Raw genomic sequence first — 17,485 nt, 5'->3', positions numbered from 1 at the left:
GCTTTGTGAGCATCGAGAGTATTAAAATATAAATCCCCGAATCAATGGTCAAAATGTTATGTACTAGGAGATGATTGTACTACTAATAATTTCTATCACAAGGTTGGTAGCATAAAGAAAGTTATCCTCATTTCACAGATGGGAAAACTGGAAATAAGTAATGTTTCATATACTCAGTGTCAGATAGCTTGTAAACAGAGTTTGGACTCCAATTTGGATCTCTCTGCTTCACCAAGCTGGCAATGATGATAAGTACATGATGGCAGGGTAAGACATTAGACAAGGAAAAACTAAAATCAGAACCAGTCACTGTCTAGAAGGCTGCTCCTTTTACAATTAGGGTAAAGGCTTCAAGGAATGTACTAGCAACTGTCCATGCTTTTTGCAGGCGGCTATTCAAATAAGGGTGGGGTCAAGCTACAAAATATACACTAGCTGGAAATCCTGGAAGCTGAGTCAGGGAACTGTGCCTGGAGACTGGGAACAGACAAACACAAAACAAGCCATCCCATCCAGCAGTCCCTGTGGCACAGCCAGGATAGTGAATTGGAATAGGCTGCAATCTGTGATGCCAAAAGTAAGTCCAGTGGGGTTATGGGGGGGTGGGTGGTAGCAGGGCATGGGAACACAAACACAGTGCCAGGAAATGGTATAGGATAATAGCATAGATTTAAGTTTGGGAATAGAAAATGGAAGTGCTCGTATCTCGAAATATTGAATCCTCATCTTTGCAAATACCATAAACTGACTGAATAGCCAGCATATAAATCCTGCCTCATGTATGTCTTGTAGAGAAGTTCTGGCAGAAACATTAATAAAGTTCTGAGTAATGAATGCAGTTTTTCACTGCCTGCACGAGGGCCTATGACCCCGTCCTTTCTAAAGGCCTGGAAAAGGAAATCACAAGCTAAGAAATATAATCAGGATATCAAGTGATTAGAACACATGCTTTTGGATTTGGAAGAATTTCATTAAAATAGATTTCTAGGTTTGCAACCATAAATATAAGTAAAAAGCTGGTCATATGGAAATCACTTATCAGCAGGCATAATTCCCACTATGCTACACACACACACACACACACACACACACACACACACACACTCCCTTGACTAGGATAACTCTGCTGGGAAAGTCCTTTGTCATCAGCTCTGTGACAAATGCTTCTTTGTGGCTAAGGACTGTTTGTCTCCTGTTTTGCCTATTCTTTCTCTTTCGCCAAGCCTGCAATCATTCAATCTCTGTTTGGAAGCTGCCTATATGAATTCCAAATTACAGAAAGGTTTTATCCATGAAAAAAGGTACAAAACCCAGAGTGTGTCAGTATTCAATCAGGAAGCCATTTCTTAAATGTCTCACTCCAAATGTGGAGGAGGATGCTGAAATGAATTCAATTAAGTGTTCATTGTTTAAGAAGTGCTTTCCTTTTATAGGGTTAATGCCACAATGTGAAAAGAATCATAGGCATTCTTAGTTGATGGAAATAGTTTTTATAAGCAAACCTTGCCCAGGGGACTTTTCAAACTGAAAGCCTGTGAGCTGTCTTAAAATAAGTTTTTTTTTTTTTTTCATATCCTTTTAGAGGATATGAAAATAGCTTATAATTTATTGCCAGTTTCCTGTAACTTAAAAACAAACAAACAAATAAAAAAAACCTTGCCATTATTGTTTGTAATATGGAGTATAAAATAATTCGGTTTTGCATGTTTACAGATCTTTTAGTATTCTTAACTCTTTTTGTTAGTAGTTGTGTAGGAAAATGAGTACAAAAAATATTTATGTTATGCTTTTTGTTTGCCAGATCTTGCTGTTTATGCCTTCATAACAACTCTCACATTTGAATCCTTCTCTCTACTCATACAATTATTGCCTATCCATCTTTCCCCTAGATTATTGAAGAAGCCTTTCTGTTAAACAAAAATCCACTTTATTACTATTACAACTTTTTTCACTTAACTACAGGAGAATCAAGAGAAAGAACATCCTTTGCAGAGACAAGCAACACAAATTCATACATTTTACATGTTTAAAATAATGTCTCTGTATTCTTTCTGAATCTACGACTACCTATCAGGAGATGGATAGAAGGTTTCATCAGAAGGCTTCTGGAATCATTGTGGGTCATTTTGTTAGTCACTTTCTTGACCCCCTCATTATAAAGAAGAAGAAGGTAATGAGAGAGAAACATGTTCAGTATTAGTGCTTTGGGTTTGAGGCAATCTGCTTCTACTTCTTTGTTGTCTTTTAACTTTCCCTTGTCTAGAGTGCAAAGTCAGGGTCTTTTCTTTTCTTTTTTTTTCCTTCTTCAAATTACTCTTTGAATTACATCCTCTATGGTTAGACTTTGTTTTGTTTAGGGATTAATCCTAATCTTTAATATACTTTTCCTCTCTCTGTTCCTTCTCCCCTTTCCTTACTATTTCCCTATTGAGTGAAATATATTTCTATATCCCATACTGAGTTTGTGTGTGTGTGAATGTGTGTGTGTGTGTGTGTGTGTGTGTGTATGGGTATTCTCTTGTTTAACCAGTTCACATGAAAGTGAGGTTCAAGTGTTACCTGTTCCCTTCTATCCTCTTTCTTTGTAGAATCTTCTGGTTGTCTAGCCAAATTATGTGAGATAATTTCCATCACCTTCCTTTCCCTTTCTCCCCTTCACTTCAGTGTATTACTTTCCCCCTTTATTTTCTTTCTTATTTTGAAGATAATCAAAGCACAAAAACAAACAAAAAAACCCCCACAAAACAAACATGAAACGTGACTTTTTTGTCTTATAAGACTCCCTCTATGATCCCTGATCATAAACACACTAATTATGATAAAAAACGTATTCTGACAAGAACAAGTATAAGGGGAAATTCTTGAAACTACCAATATATATGGATTTACAAACAATCCATATAAAGGAAATTTTGATAATCAGAAATAGAGAACAGTTCATAGTCTCCGAGATCTACACTTCTCCCCAGATAGCTCAACAAACCTTTTCTAGAAATCGTGATTGCTTTTGTTCTAGGCCAGGGGATTAAAACACACACATGATGTTAAAGGATATCCTGCTCCAAGCACTGGAAGGAAGTCAGCATACATACACAATGAACTAGAATGGCTATTATTAGCCTGCATGTATGCACCAAAAAGTGACTATCAACTTAACAGCTTTCCATTTCTAGTAGGTCAATAAGTTTGTCTCTCAAAGGCAAAGTCCAGGGAAAGTGGAAAATTACCCTTCTGTATCTTAATACAATTTGTCAACAATTGGAGACCACTGAAAAATATGTATCATGAAAACTGAAAGACATGTCATGACAATATTGAGTCCCAAATGTCAGGCTATTCCCTAGCATTATTAGAGACACAGAAGTATTAAAATAAGGTACATCTTGAAACAGGTTATTCCAATGTGATTGGAGCATAGAAAGAATGGAAAGTAATATGAGATTGGGAAAGATGCTGAATTCCAAGCAAAGGACTATATTTGGTGGGCAATTGGAAGCTCCTGAAGATGTTTAAGTAGGAAATGAGATGACCAGATCTATATGGAATAAAGAATCCACCAATAGCTATGTGAAAGATTGTTTTTGGAAGGAGCAAAATAATTAAGATGGGAAGACAGAAATACATAACATTCTATTGATATTTTTTTGTTTCACCTACATTTCCCAATGTATTCTTCCACTCAGAGGGCAATGTCATAAAGAAAGAACAAAAGGAGGAACAAACAATTCAGCAAACTAACTCTTTGAAAAGTCTGACATTAAATGCAATGTTCTACACACACATAATTTTTAGAGGAATTGGAAGGAGATTCATTTTTATGCCTCTTGTTAGGTGATCATAATTTTGCAGCATCCAGTTTTGAAGGAATAAATGGTTTTAACTAGGCTATTGTAATACTGCTAGATTGTTATTCTAGGACTGATCTCACTGAAGTTAGTACTCAGGAAATTTTTTGTTAAAAAAAGAAAAAAAGGGTGTGATTAATAAAATCAGATTTGCATAGTCATAGAAGAGAAAAAATAATAAAAGACACTGAGAGTTGATGCAATTGAGCAAATATTTCCTTCCTGAGTTATAAAAGAGCAATTGTTGCATGTTGTGCCAGCCAAAATTCAGAGGGAATCAGAAGCTTTTCAATGTTGTTTGCATTCTGCTGATCAGAAAGTAATATCAAAGCCCTCAGTCTTTAGTCTCCTAAGGCAATTAGTTCTTGAGGATCTCATGTTTTATATTAACATCATTTATTAAGGTAACGTGTTGATATAATAAATTATGTGGTTGTTGTAGGAAAGCACTAAATGTTGGGGTCAGATAATGTGAATTCAGAATGGTCATTCTTCTTGGCAAAAGGTAGGTTTATTTAGGAGAAGAAGTTACAGACCAAATACAGAGATACAATAGACACCAGGAATGGTAAATATGAAGTGGGAGCAGTTGAGAAGAGAGACATTATGAAGCATGGTTACGGGTCAAAAGAGTAACCCACATGGGGAGATCAGCAAAGCTGACCATGAGCCATGGACAGATTTTATAGGGGAAATTTAACCTCAGACACACGAGTGGGATTTCTGACAGAATATATCCTGTCATATCTGGACAACCCAAGACCTCTACAAAGAATAGGTCTCAGGGGTTTGATATAATTTGGATTTCTTGGCTGGACAGAGCAAGGTGGGACTATAAAGTTAAAGTGATCCCCATCAGTGCCCTTCCCTGTTTGTCTCAGGGTAATACTTCAGTCTTTCTCTGCCAGCCACACCCAACCAGGCAGAACCTCTTAGCTATATAGCAGGCACTAGGCTAAGCATTTCATTGGACTTTGTCTTGGGTCCCGGGATGTCTAAATATAGACTAAAGTATTAAAGTAAACTTTTTCAGATTTTACAGAAAATCTGGGGCCTCTGGAAGAAAGGTAACATTAGTTTCCATGAAATGTTAAAGATTTAATAAATATTATGTGTCATCTCTGTGCAGAGCACTGTGACAGATACTAGGATCTGTGAGAAAGAAAAATAGTCATTTCTGTTATGGAACTTATGATCATGAGCACACCAGCAAAAGGAGGGGAAAGTCAGAAATATTTGTTAGTCAATATAATGACAGATAAAGATCCTTTCCACCTCAACTCTAGTATTGGATTCTGCAGATTCTCATGTTGGAAAGCAAATAGTAATTGTTAGAATAACAATAATGATAATAGTGTAATAATAGCTAGTATTTTAAAGGTTGCTAAAGGTTTTTCTAATATTATTTTACTCTGCTCTCACAATAATCCCAAGAACCGAGTGCTCTTGTTACACCATTTTACAGATGAAGAAACTAAGGAAGTTAAGTCAAGTTAAAGCAAGTGACTTTAGGTCAGATGTGAACTTAATTTTTTCTGATTCTAGGCTCAGGGCTCTATCAATTTCACCACTTAGTTACCAACTAGCTGCTTGGCTCACTTAGTTAAAAAAGAAAGTATCAATGTGTGGTATTTGAGAAAATATTTTTTAGCCTCATATTTAGAAGGGGCAGTCAGGATAATGAAGAGTCTCATGTTCTTTCCCTCTGAGTCCACTCCCTGGAAATCTTCCAGCTTGTCAAAATCGAGTCAAGTGAAAAACCACAAGTGCTTACTTTGTTTCAAACACTGTTACCTTTCCTAAAATGCAATACTGAACACAACATTTTAGAAATGGTTTATCCTGCAGGGAGCAGTGGGGCTATCACCTTTCTTCAGTGGGAAACTATATTTTCCATTGATCCATTGATTGATTAACATAATATCATCTCTTGTAATTTCTATGTCAAATCTTGATTCAAATTGAACTCTTTCTGTGTGTCACAAAATTCTTAAACTGACTCAGGGAAATCACAGTCTATCAAGAGTTATCTCACCCTTTTAAAGTTAGAAATTCCCTTAGAAGTCCTGGCTAACCATGGTTTTTTTAAGGGCTCAGGTCTCTTAAAATTCAGAAGTTGGATATTCAATTTATACTTCCTCTTATCACTGTCTTCCCTCCACTTCATCTAAGAATTCCTCAAAGGAATATAGCTGCAAAAACATATGGATTTTTTCAGACTTAGGTGTGAATGGTCCTTAAGTCAAAGCATAAAACCTAACTATATCTGATTTTGTGTTTGGCTAATGAAAAAAAGTTCTTGTGATTGATACCACACAGAGATAACAACATGCAGAAGGAAGGGCATTTCTTTCTGTGGTTTACCTCATGGTGTTTATTTGGGGGGAATGAATTGAGTCACACATCTTTCTTTTTCCTAATGTACTTCTTTTATTTTAAGCTTCCACAGTCATCCATTTTATAATAATTTGCAAAATGGCAATTAGTGCAACTACATAAAAACATATGAACTTTTCTTCTATATTCAATTTTGAAGTGACTCAACTTTGTTCCTCTCAGGTCTTGCTTCCTTAAAGTATAACTCTAAATCTGATTACTCAATGGCTATCATAAAGTTCTAATAACAACTCCCTCTAAATCTATTCCAGCTTTCAGATTTAGGGCAAATTGTCTTGGTTGTTTTCTTCTGTCTTTCCCTCTCTTATGGTTTGTTCCTGTTTTAGCCCCCGTACTCTTGAGATTTATCTGCATTCTTTTATAATATGTTTTCTCTATCATCTTTTATCTTCTTTCCCAGTTTTCACATAGTGACAAGTCTAGAAGCCTTTTCAGTCCTTCTCAATCAGAGTATGATATTATCACATTGTGCTATTATGTGCTCATTTTTAGTTTTGTGATCATTTAGTTCTAATTTATTATTAGTTCTAATCTAATATTAGTTCTATTCTGATGGGGTTAAGCTAGATAATTTATAATTATTGGTATCAGGTGCTATGTGGAGTGTTTGAAATAATTCTTGACCTCAATGATTCAATTTCAGTTCAATTCAATACACATTTATAAAGCATATGTGTCAGACACTACTTTAAGCTTTGGGGATTAAAAAAAAAACAAATTAAAATCAAGAAGCTTATACTCTCATGTAGGATTGAATATGCAAACAAATATATACGAAGCAAGCAATAGATGGGACAAATAGAAAATAATTAAAAGTGAGATATCATTGAAATTAAAAAAGGGTTGGAGAAGACTTTCTGTAGGAGGTAGAATTTTAGTTGATTCTTAAAAGAACCAATGATGTCACTGGTTGGTATTGAGAAGAAAGAGAATTCCAGGAATAAGGGATGGACAAAGAAAATGCTCAGTACTCAAAGTTGGAGTCTGTAGTTCATGGACAATCAGAAAATGCATGGAGGGAATAAAACTTAAAAAGACTTGAAAATAGGAGGGGAGAAGGTTATGAAGCACTCAATGTCAAATAGAGTATTTGGTATTTGATTCTGGAGGTTATAGAAAGCCATTGAGTTTTTTGAATGGTGGTGTAGAATGATTGAATCTGTACTTCAGGAAAAATACTTTGGTAGCTTAATAGAAGATAGATTGGACTGAAGAAAGAGAGAAGGCAGTTATAAAAATCAAGGCAGAAGGTCATGATAACCTGAAGTTAAGTGCTGCCTGTGTCAAAAGAGAGAAGGGGATATATTTGAGAGAAGTTACAAAAAGAAGCCTTGACCATTGCTTTGATATGGGAGGTGAGAGAAAATGAGGGGATCCAGAATGATTCCTTGATTGCAGCTTTGAGGGATTAGGAAGATGGCATTGCTTTCTATAGCAATAGGGATAATAAAAGAAAAAGTTTAAGGGAGAAAAATAATGGATTTTGCCTCAGACATACTGAGTTTAAGCTGTTTAGTGAAATCCAGTTCATGATGTTTAAAAGGCAGTTGAAGATGTGAGATTTGAGATCAGCAAAGAGATTGAAGCAGGAAAGGTAGATTTGAGAATCATCAATATTGTGATGGTAATTAAATCCATGGGAGCTGATAAAATCAACAAGTGAAACTTATTGTCTATTGGATGGAGTAACATACACATGTATAAATATGTAAACATTTATATAAATATGTAAAACATTTATACATAAATACATTATAATGTGTAATTAATAAACAATACATAAATAACAAAATAATACATAAATACATTATAATATGTATAAATATACATTTATACATAAACATTTATATAAAGATACATGTATATATGAGTGCATATATGTAGATAAATTGATGAATAAACTTGTACACATAAATGTGTCTCTGTATAGAAATAAACACAAAGTAATTTGTGACTGAGGCAACAGCATTTAGCAAGGCAGCTGATGTGGGAAAGAGGAAGTGGTTTATCTCAGTCACTTTAGCAATCTAAAGCTATAGTGTAGATCTCCTTATTTCCAGCCCAATACTCTTTCCCCCAAAAAGGGTAAAAAATGATATTGCCCCTTTTTTGAGAAAAAGAAATCATACTATTGTGGTAGCAAAAGAATGGAATTGGTATTATTGTGTGATAATTGTATATTTTATATTGTTTGATATTACATTTAAAATAATAGTACTCCAATAGAGAGGAGTCATTTAGTCTAGGTGGTCCTAATGACCATATTTTATACTTTTCCAGTATAGACTCTGTGTCTGGAGATTAAGGATTATAGTCTGTTGATTGGATTTACTATCTTGCCACCTAAACAGCAACTTGGGTTGTTTCCTCCCCAGAATTTCTCTCTCTTTTAGGCTGGGGAAAGTTTTTTGTATCAATTTATACATTGATACTGTATATTTATATAGTTTTGTTTGGCCTGTTTACTGTGTTGTATAACAATAAATCTGATGATTATATAATTTTCCTGAGTACCAGTTTTCTACAAATCCCCCACCCAGGAAATCCCTTTAACCTGAGCCATGAGAACAAACATGAACATGCTATTATAAATCAGTATACCCAATTTGAATATGATGACTATTTTGATGTCTTTTTACAGATGATTCTTTTACCCTGATGAATGAGACTGACCTCAGTTTTCATGAAACTCTTCTGGATTTTTTGGACATAGGCAACAGAAATAGAGCAGCTGTGAGTTGTGGGGTCTCGGAAGCAGATGAACCACTGGCCAATAAAAGAATACACACAGTGAGGAAAGATAAAAGTGTTTTTCCATTAATTAATATGCTGGACCACAGAATGAAGCAAGAAAGCTATTGAGATCATATTGATACCAAGAAATCCTGCACTTCAGAGACTATGGAAACCATGATAATAGGGATGATTCTGACTTTATTTGCTATTATATTAGTTACTTTTTGTATTCTCTGCTGGTCTAGCTACAACAAAACCCCATGGAATCAACACCAAGACAGTATCCCAAACTTTACTTTGGCCACTTTCCATAGGGAAGCTTCTCTTATTGTAAGACCTACTGGTCAACATTCTAATTCCCATTCATCCCCCAACCAAAGGAATTTCTTTTCCTTTATGTGACATCTTATCCAGGATTATTCAGAATTCATTTGCATCCCTTCTGATGTCTATGGAACAGTCAATTGTCATAAAGGAAGAGATCCTGGAGCTGAAAACAGAGTTCCTAATTTGGAGGACATTATGGAATTGTCAGATGGATTGTACTTGGCTAGATTTCTTCATTAAGCACAATAATTGTCCTATATATTGTTAAGAGTTTTGAACATTGACACTTTTCCCCTAATATTGCAAGATTAAGTGATAATGGAAGCTAAATAAGAGTTTACCTATGTTCTAGGAGAGATGGATTAAACTCAATCTAATTCCACATTTTTTAAATGTTTATTCACCTGTGAAAAACACTAATGATTATACCTTCCTTCAATAAGCAAGAAAAGACATTCTGATCTTTTAAAATCAAAATAGTTCCTGGGAGTATGTCCTGAAAATCAGGTAGATTGGGCCACCTTAGTTTTATAACATGATGGAGTCACCAGTCTAGAAAGAATTACATGGCCCCTCCCTGTCCTTTGAAAGAAATTATATTAGAGAACATGCATTCCAGAGTTGCAGGGCAAGTCTTATGCAGATACATAGAGGCAGGAATGGACTGTTTTGTGCAGGAAAGAGCTATTTGCTCAATTTGAAGAAAATTGAAGACTATTACTGGGAATAATATGTAGTGAATAGAAGGAAGGTCGGAGGCTAATGGAGAAAGGTTTTAAACACCAAGTTCAGAACTTTGCATTTTTTTCTAGTCAATACAGACTCACAGAAGCATATTGAGTCTAGGACATGGCATGGTTACACTGGTGTTTACTATTTGGCAGCTGTATAATGGAGAAGAGTATGGCGCAGAGTTCTTAACTTGAGGACTATCAATTTGTTTTTAAAGATATTTTTATAACTTAATTTCCATATTGTTGGGAGTGTTTTTGCTTTAAATATGATTATATTAATTTATATTCCTCATGTAGAAACATTTATTCCTGGAATAAATCCAACTTTAAATGATACTTTAAAAATATTTCTGTAGTTTTTTATTAAGGCTTTTATTTAGATATTTTTAATTATAATTCATTAGTAGTAATGACTTTTAGTTCTCTTTTTTCCTGTTTTATATTTTTCTGACTAGATTGATGTCTAGTGTTCTCCTAATAGAAGCTTGGAATAATGTTTTCCTTAAAAATTTTTGAGAATAATATGAGTAGCAGAAAATACTATTTGCTTTTTAAGCATTTGATGAATTTCACCTATAAAAACATCTGGACACAATTGTGTTTCTCTTTCATATCATCTTTGTGACTTAATTTGTATTGTTTCATGTTCAGTTAGTCTGAATATTTTGTACTTTTTTGGGTAATTCTCTATTTTTAAATGCATAGGTTGGTTATAAAACATTTAATGTATTTTTCAAATGTTCAAATAATACACAAATGCTAATTATTATTATTAATTATTATTGTTGGATAAGTTAGGCCACTAACCCATTAGGATATAAATGTTTATAAAAAGAAGACACTTCAGAAAAGTGATGAGTGAAAACAAGACCTAGATAGTAACCAGGAGGCACAGTAGACAGAGCACTGGAACCAGGAATTCTTGCCTGCGTTCAAATCTAACTTCAGATACCTACCTTCTGTATGACTATGGGCAAGTCATTTAACCCTAATTGCCTCAAAAACCAAACAAAAAAAACCTACCAAAGAAATAGAAGAGGAGGCATCATAGGAAATAAGACAAAAAAGTGACTCTCTTCCCATTAGTATTACTGGAATCCAGGGAGTTCCCCATTTGAGACGCCCAGAGAGAAAGATAATAGTTCTGTGTAATGTGAACCTGTTCTCCCCTGGTCTCCCACACTGCAAAGGACCAGCAGAAATGACTAGGAAAGCGTCATCAGAGGCAGGGTTAAGAGTGGTAGCAGAAGTGAGAGAGGAATGGAAAAAATTAGAGGGGCCAACTATCTTCTCATACAGCCAGCTAAGAGACACAGGGTAAAGGGCATTTAGAGTCAGGAACACCTGAGTTCAAATCTCCTCTCAATAGCATTTATTAAATGGATGATCCTGTCTGTAGCCCCAGTTGCCTGTTTCCCCATCAATAAAATGGGGATAATAGCACCTTGGTTGTTATAAGAATACAATGAAATGTTTCCAAAGCACTCTGGAGATCTTAAAGCACTATATTTATTATTTCTTATCTTCTCTGCCACACTCTAAACTCCTGGAATGCAGGGGTCTTGTCTCATACGTCTTTTTTAATCTCCTCAATGGCAAGTACATTGCCTTAGAAATAGTGAATGCATAGTAAATGTTTGAGAAATAAATGGAGAGATGAATGATGCAGACTTTAGGGCTGTCTTTTATTAGATATTAGTGCACTCCTCATTGCTAACTTCTCTCTATTCAAGCAAGAGAAGCCCTCTTTTTTGTGGTTTTTAATGATAATTTTAAAAAATTATTTTACTTATGTTGATAATTTTCAATTTAATTATTTTATAAATTTATACTGAAAGAAATAAAAAAAGGAGTAAAAGTGACTCAGGTATAAACAAGATATTATTTTGATGTCCATTCTCTCAGTCTTTTCTTTCAGTCCAATCTACAAAATTATAACAAGCAGAGCCAGGCAAAGTAAGACTGTGGAAAGCTCTAGCACTGGCAGAAGGATTGCAAGTTTTAAACCCTAGCAAATTTCCACCAAATATGAGTCACAATTTTGGGGGATTTCTGGGTACCCCAATACCCTACTCTATCAAGTACCTTCAGAGAAATCTGCTTCCTTCCATCCAATAAAAGAAGACAGTAAACTCTTTCTGGGAGGAAAGAGATCCTCAGGTAACTTTGACAGAAACATTCAGTTTTATTTGACATCCGGGAAGGAGGGAGTTTATGGGTTACTGTTGGTTTTCTTGAGTGTGGCAGCAGACCTGTGATTTCATTTGTACAGGGAATTCCCAGATGAGGAAACTTCCTCAAAAAACGTATCGGTTTCCTAGAGCACTGAGAAGTGACTTGCTTGGGGATAAAAAGCTAGTGGATATTAGAGGCAGGACTTAAAGCTGCACTTTCTGGCTCTAAGACCAGCCCATTTTTTGTGGGTTGTATAATCAGAAAAAGAAAGAGTGTAATTTCCTGTCCAAAATGGGAGGCACCTTTCTCAGAAGGGGTGGAACAAAAGCTGATTGAGGCCTTCTACTAAAACAAATCTCTCACATGTGACTGAAGTTTTTAAACTGCTATTAATTAAGGAAGACAGCCTCCCTCCTCATACTCCTTGCTTTTTCAAAGCCATATTTTGCCTTCTGCTACACTCTGAGAGGCCAGTGTCTGCTGCTGCAGGTAAGATAGTACCTAGATTCCTACTTGCTTTCTAGCCGTCTCTCTGACTGGGGGGTGCTGTTTTCCATAACTGCCAAAAAACTGAAGAGCAAAAAGCAGGCTGGAGACGCATGCACCAGGACTTCCCTCAGCTCAGAGTCAACCAAAGTGAATGAACAGAACTCAGTGGAGAGTGCTCCTGGAAATAATCACATCATTGCATAGGCTAATTTCTGTTTCCATTTCTGAGATGCATAGATTCATAGATTCAGAATTTGACAATTGAAGGGATAATATAATTCAAACCTTGAGTCCTACAAATAAGGAAATTAGTGTCTAGGTAAATGAATATGTTTCTTTTTCTGTTTTTTTGTTTTTTTGTTTTTTTTTTTGATTTTTTGTTTTTTACTTTGTTAAAAGGATTTTTACTGTAAATGTGTGAGAATATTTGCCATCTGTGTGAAGCACAGGAGAAAAGAGTCAAAAATGTTTGAGGCACAGTAAGAAGAAACAGTCTTGTAAGCCGTTTATCCCCCATGTTTGGCATTGTGTGGCCCCAGTGAAAGCGTAAGTGTGATATATCACATATTTTTAAAATAAAAATATGAAATAATTTTCTCTCTGGTTAGTCTCAGCTTTCCAGATGCCCAAGGGGATAATGAAACTTGTACTATTCATGACATTTTTCGTTGTTTTATCAAATGAACAATTACACTTTTTCCCCATTTATACCACTTATTATTTCCATTTACATGTAAATATGATATTCAACATTTATTTTTATAATATTTTGGTTTCTATTTTTTTCTCCCTACCTCCATTTTCCTTCTTCCAAGATTGCATTTAATCAGAATTAGGTTATACATGTACATTCATATTAAACATATTTCTACATTAATCATATCCTATATTAATCAGCAAAAATAGTGAAAATAGTATGCTTCCATCTGCATTCAGATTCCATGCTTCTTTCTCTGGATGTGATTAGCATTTTCCATCATGAGTCTTTTGGAATTGTCTTAGATCATTGCATTATTGAGAAGAACTAAATTTATCAATGCTGATCATCACACAATGTTGCTGACATTGTATACAATATTCTCCTGGTCCTATTCACTTTACTAAGCATCAGTTCATATAAGTCTTTCCATGTTTTTTCCTAAAATCTTCATGCCCATCATTTTTTATAAAGCAATAGTATTCCATCATCACATATTCATTCATATGTTACAATTATTCAGCCATTTCCTAGTTGATGGGCATCCATTCATTTTCCAATTCTTTATAGAGAGCTGCTATAAACATTTTTGTTTGTTTGTTTCTGTGGGTCTTTTTCTACTTTTTATGATATCCTTGGATAGAGATGTAATTGTGGTTTTACTGGATAAAAGATTATACAAAATTTTATAATCTTTTGGGCATAGTTCCAACTTACTTTCCAGAATGGTTGAATCAGCTCACAACTCCACCCACAATGCATATGTTCCAATTTTCCTACATTCTCTCCAACACTTATAATTTCCCTTTTCTGTCATCTTAGTCAATCTGATACATATGAGATGATATCTCAGAGTATTTTAATTTGCATTTCATTAATCAATAATAAAACAGTAATTTAGAGTATTTTTCATAATTATAGAGGACTTTAATTTTTTCTTCTAAAACTGCCTGCTCATAATCATTGACTATTAATTGAGGAATGACATATTCTTATACATTTGACTAGGTTCTTTGTATATTTGAGAAATAAAACTTTTATCAGAAACACTGATTGTAAAAAATGTTGCCTAGCTTTATGCCTCTCTTTTAAACTTGATTACACTGATTTTGTGCAAAAAAAAACTTTATAATTTAAAGTAATCAAAATTATCCATTTTAATTTCATAATTTCTCTAGTTATTATTTGATTATAAATTCTTCCCTTTTCTCTAAATCTGAAAGACTATTCTTTGTTTTTCTAATTTGCTTTTGGTATCAACCTACTTTTTATAAAACAGGTATGATAATGATATCTAAGTCAGGAACAGTAAAAACAGAAAATTTGTAGATCAATTTCATTTATGAACGTGGCTGTAAAAATCCTGAATAAAATACTAACAAGGAGAGTACAATAAATGTTCAAGATAATACATTTTGTTCATGGGAGATTTATACCAGGAATGCAATGATGACTTAATGTAAGGAAAACTATTAGCATAATTGATATCAACAATAAAAGTAACAAATCATATATCTATGTCAATAGATGCAGAAAAAGCTTTTGATAAAGTACAACACCCATTTCTATTAAAAACACATAATATAATGTATAAAAGTATACATATACTTTCTTAAATTGATAAAAAGCATTTACCTAAAACCATCAGCAAGAATTAACAATACTGAATATGTAATAAAATATGCAGTATACTAAATTAACATATGTTTTAAAAGTAATTCCAACCAAATTACCAACATTTTTATGCTATAAAATAATAATAAAAATCATTTGAAAGAACAAAAAGTAAAGATTAGCAAAGGAAATAAAAAAGGAAAAGAAGGAAGTTTAGCAGTGACAGATCTTAAACCAAATTATAAAGCAGTAGTTACTAAAATTATTTGGTCCTCCCTAAGAAATAGAAAGGTAGCTAAATCAAACGGAGAAGAAATACAATTTACAGGAGTCAATAACTATAATGAACTTTGACAAATATAAAGATAAGTTTGAGGGATAAAAATTCATTTATTTGTCAAGATTGTCAGAAATACTAGAAACTAGTATGGCAGTATTAGCAAAGAACATCTTATACCAAGTTAAGGTCCAATTGGAAACATGGCCTGAATATAAAGGGAATGTGAAGAACAGTGAACATACTGCCTATCAGATTTTGAATATGTTATTCATTTGCATTATGAATAAAAGATTTTGTACAAGTAAATCAAGGTAGAAAAGAACAGAAGGAAAGCAGAATATTGGTGAGGGGGAAATGTATAGATGGTTTATCTCATAGATTTCATATCTTAAATATAAAAAGATCTTAGATAAACCTGTAGGAATAAAAGTCATTGTCCAATTGATAGACAAAGAACCAACAATTTAATAGTCATATGAAAAAACTTCTCTAAATCACATTGATTAGAGATATGAATATTAAAACCACTTTGAGATATCATTTTATACCTATCAGATTAGTTAAAATGACAGAAGGGAAAAATGGCAAATATTGGAGATGGTGTGGAAAACTGGAACACAAATTTGTTGTTAGCAGAACTGTGAACTATTTTGGCATTCATTTTGGCAAGTAATCTGGGATTATACCCAGAAAATTTTTAAAATGCCCATACAGCTTGAGTAAACAATACCACTAAAAGGAAAGTAATCTTTATATTTTAAAATATTTACGACAGTTCTCTTTGTGGTGACAAAGAACTGGAAACTGAAGGGATTCCTTTTAATTGGATTATGGTTGAATTAATTGATGGGATACCATCATGCTATAAAAAATTATTAACTTAAAGATTTTAGAAAAACATGGAAAGAATTGCATTAAATAATGAAGAACAAAATGAGCAAAACCAATAGACCATTGTTTAGAGTAACAACAATATTGTTTTAAGAATAACTTTCAGCGAAATAGTCATTTTTACTATTATGCATATCCAAATTAACTATAAAAGATATATGAAGGAAGATGATATCTACAATCAGAGAAAGAACTGATAAATGGAAGCATTTTTGGAATGGTTTTACATACATATATATATGCATATTTATGTATAATGGTAGTCACTTCTAGGATGAAGTTAAAAGGAGAGGAAAAAAAAGAAAGTTATTCAATATTTTATTATATATTTAAAAAAGAGTAGCAAGTTGTACCTAATAGATTTGCAGTTGTTTAGTAGTGACTTATTAAAACTCTTTTTCTAAGGTAGAAATAAATAAATATTGTTTTTTTCCTGTTCACCTATTCTAGGAAATTTATATAGTTGTAAATATTTATATATTTTATTTAGATGTTCAATTTTAATGATATATATTAGATGCACATCATAAATAGTCATGAAAAATGGTTTTTATCTCATCTTCTGGCTGTAAATTTACCTTTTTAATTTTTGATGCTAATAATTTGGTTTTCTTATTTAAAAATTAAAAAAAAAATTAGCCCATAATTAATTGATTATTTCTGAGTTTTATCAATGAGTCATTTCTCTGCTTTAGCTTGCATTATTATTAGATTTCCAGCTTTTCTATCTTGCTGAATCTCTGGGAATTTTTAATTTGTTGTTAATATAATAATTTTAGCTGTATGGCCAATTCATCAATCTAATTTCCCTTCTTTCCTCCTTACTGCTTGTCTCTCTCTGTCTCTGTCTCTGTCTCTATCTCTCTCTCTTTCTCTTTCTGTGTGTGTGTGTGTCTCTCTCTCTGTCTCTCTCTCTGTGTCTCCTCTTTTCTTTTTCTCCATCTTTCTCCTTCTCCTTTGTCTGTCCCTCTATCAAGGAAGATTTTAGCAACATACCTAAGTCTTGCTTTGGCTGCAGTCCACAAATTCTGGAAGGTTTTCTCATTGATAGCATTATCCTTATTGAAAGTATTGATTTTTTCTATCATTTCATTCACCTACTCATTCATTAGATTATCTAATTTCCAATTATATTTCAAAGGCTTGTATGAATGTGATTTTTATTGTTAGGAAAATATGTACTTCATATTTATATTCTTGGACATTTTTTGAGGTTTTCATACTCTCATATAATACTATTTTTTTGTCAAGATATCTTGTACAATATATAGTAGGTTTACTCCTTTTTTCATTTCAGAGG

At 33.5% G+C, this 17,485-nt stretch overlaps 1 long non-coding RNA gene across 2 annotated transcripts in view; it reads left to right on the top strand.

Moving 5' to 3' along the window:
* The first annotated feature begins 452 nt into the window (after positions 1-452).
* Positions 453-17,485, top strand: part of LOC141549964 (uncharacterized) — a 59,422-nt gene continuing 42,389 nt past the window's right edge. The window contains exons 1-3 of one of the 2 annotated variants that reach the window (XR_012484469.1): positions 453-577; positions 8,884-12,199; positions 13,103-13,249. This is a non-coding gene — a long non-coding RNA (uncharacterized LOC141549964). Of the gene's footprint in view, positions 578-8,883; positions 12,200-12,241; positions 12,704-13,102; positions 13,250-17,485 lie in introns of those variants that run through there. The other variant, XR_012484468.1, reaches the window with a different exon arrangement.

This window comes from Sminthopsis crassicaudata, chromosome 1 (assembly GCF_048593235.1).
Source record: "Sminthopsis crassicaudata isolate SCR6 chromosome 1, ASM4859323v1, whole genome shotgun sequence".
Taxonomy (NCBI): domain Eukaryota; kingdom Metazoa; phylum Chordata; class Mammalia; order Dasyuromorphia; family Dasyuridae; genus Sminthopsis; species Sminthopsis crassicaudata.
This window is presented reverse-complemented; position numbering and strand designations above follow the sequence as displayed.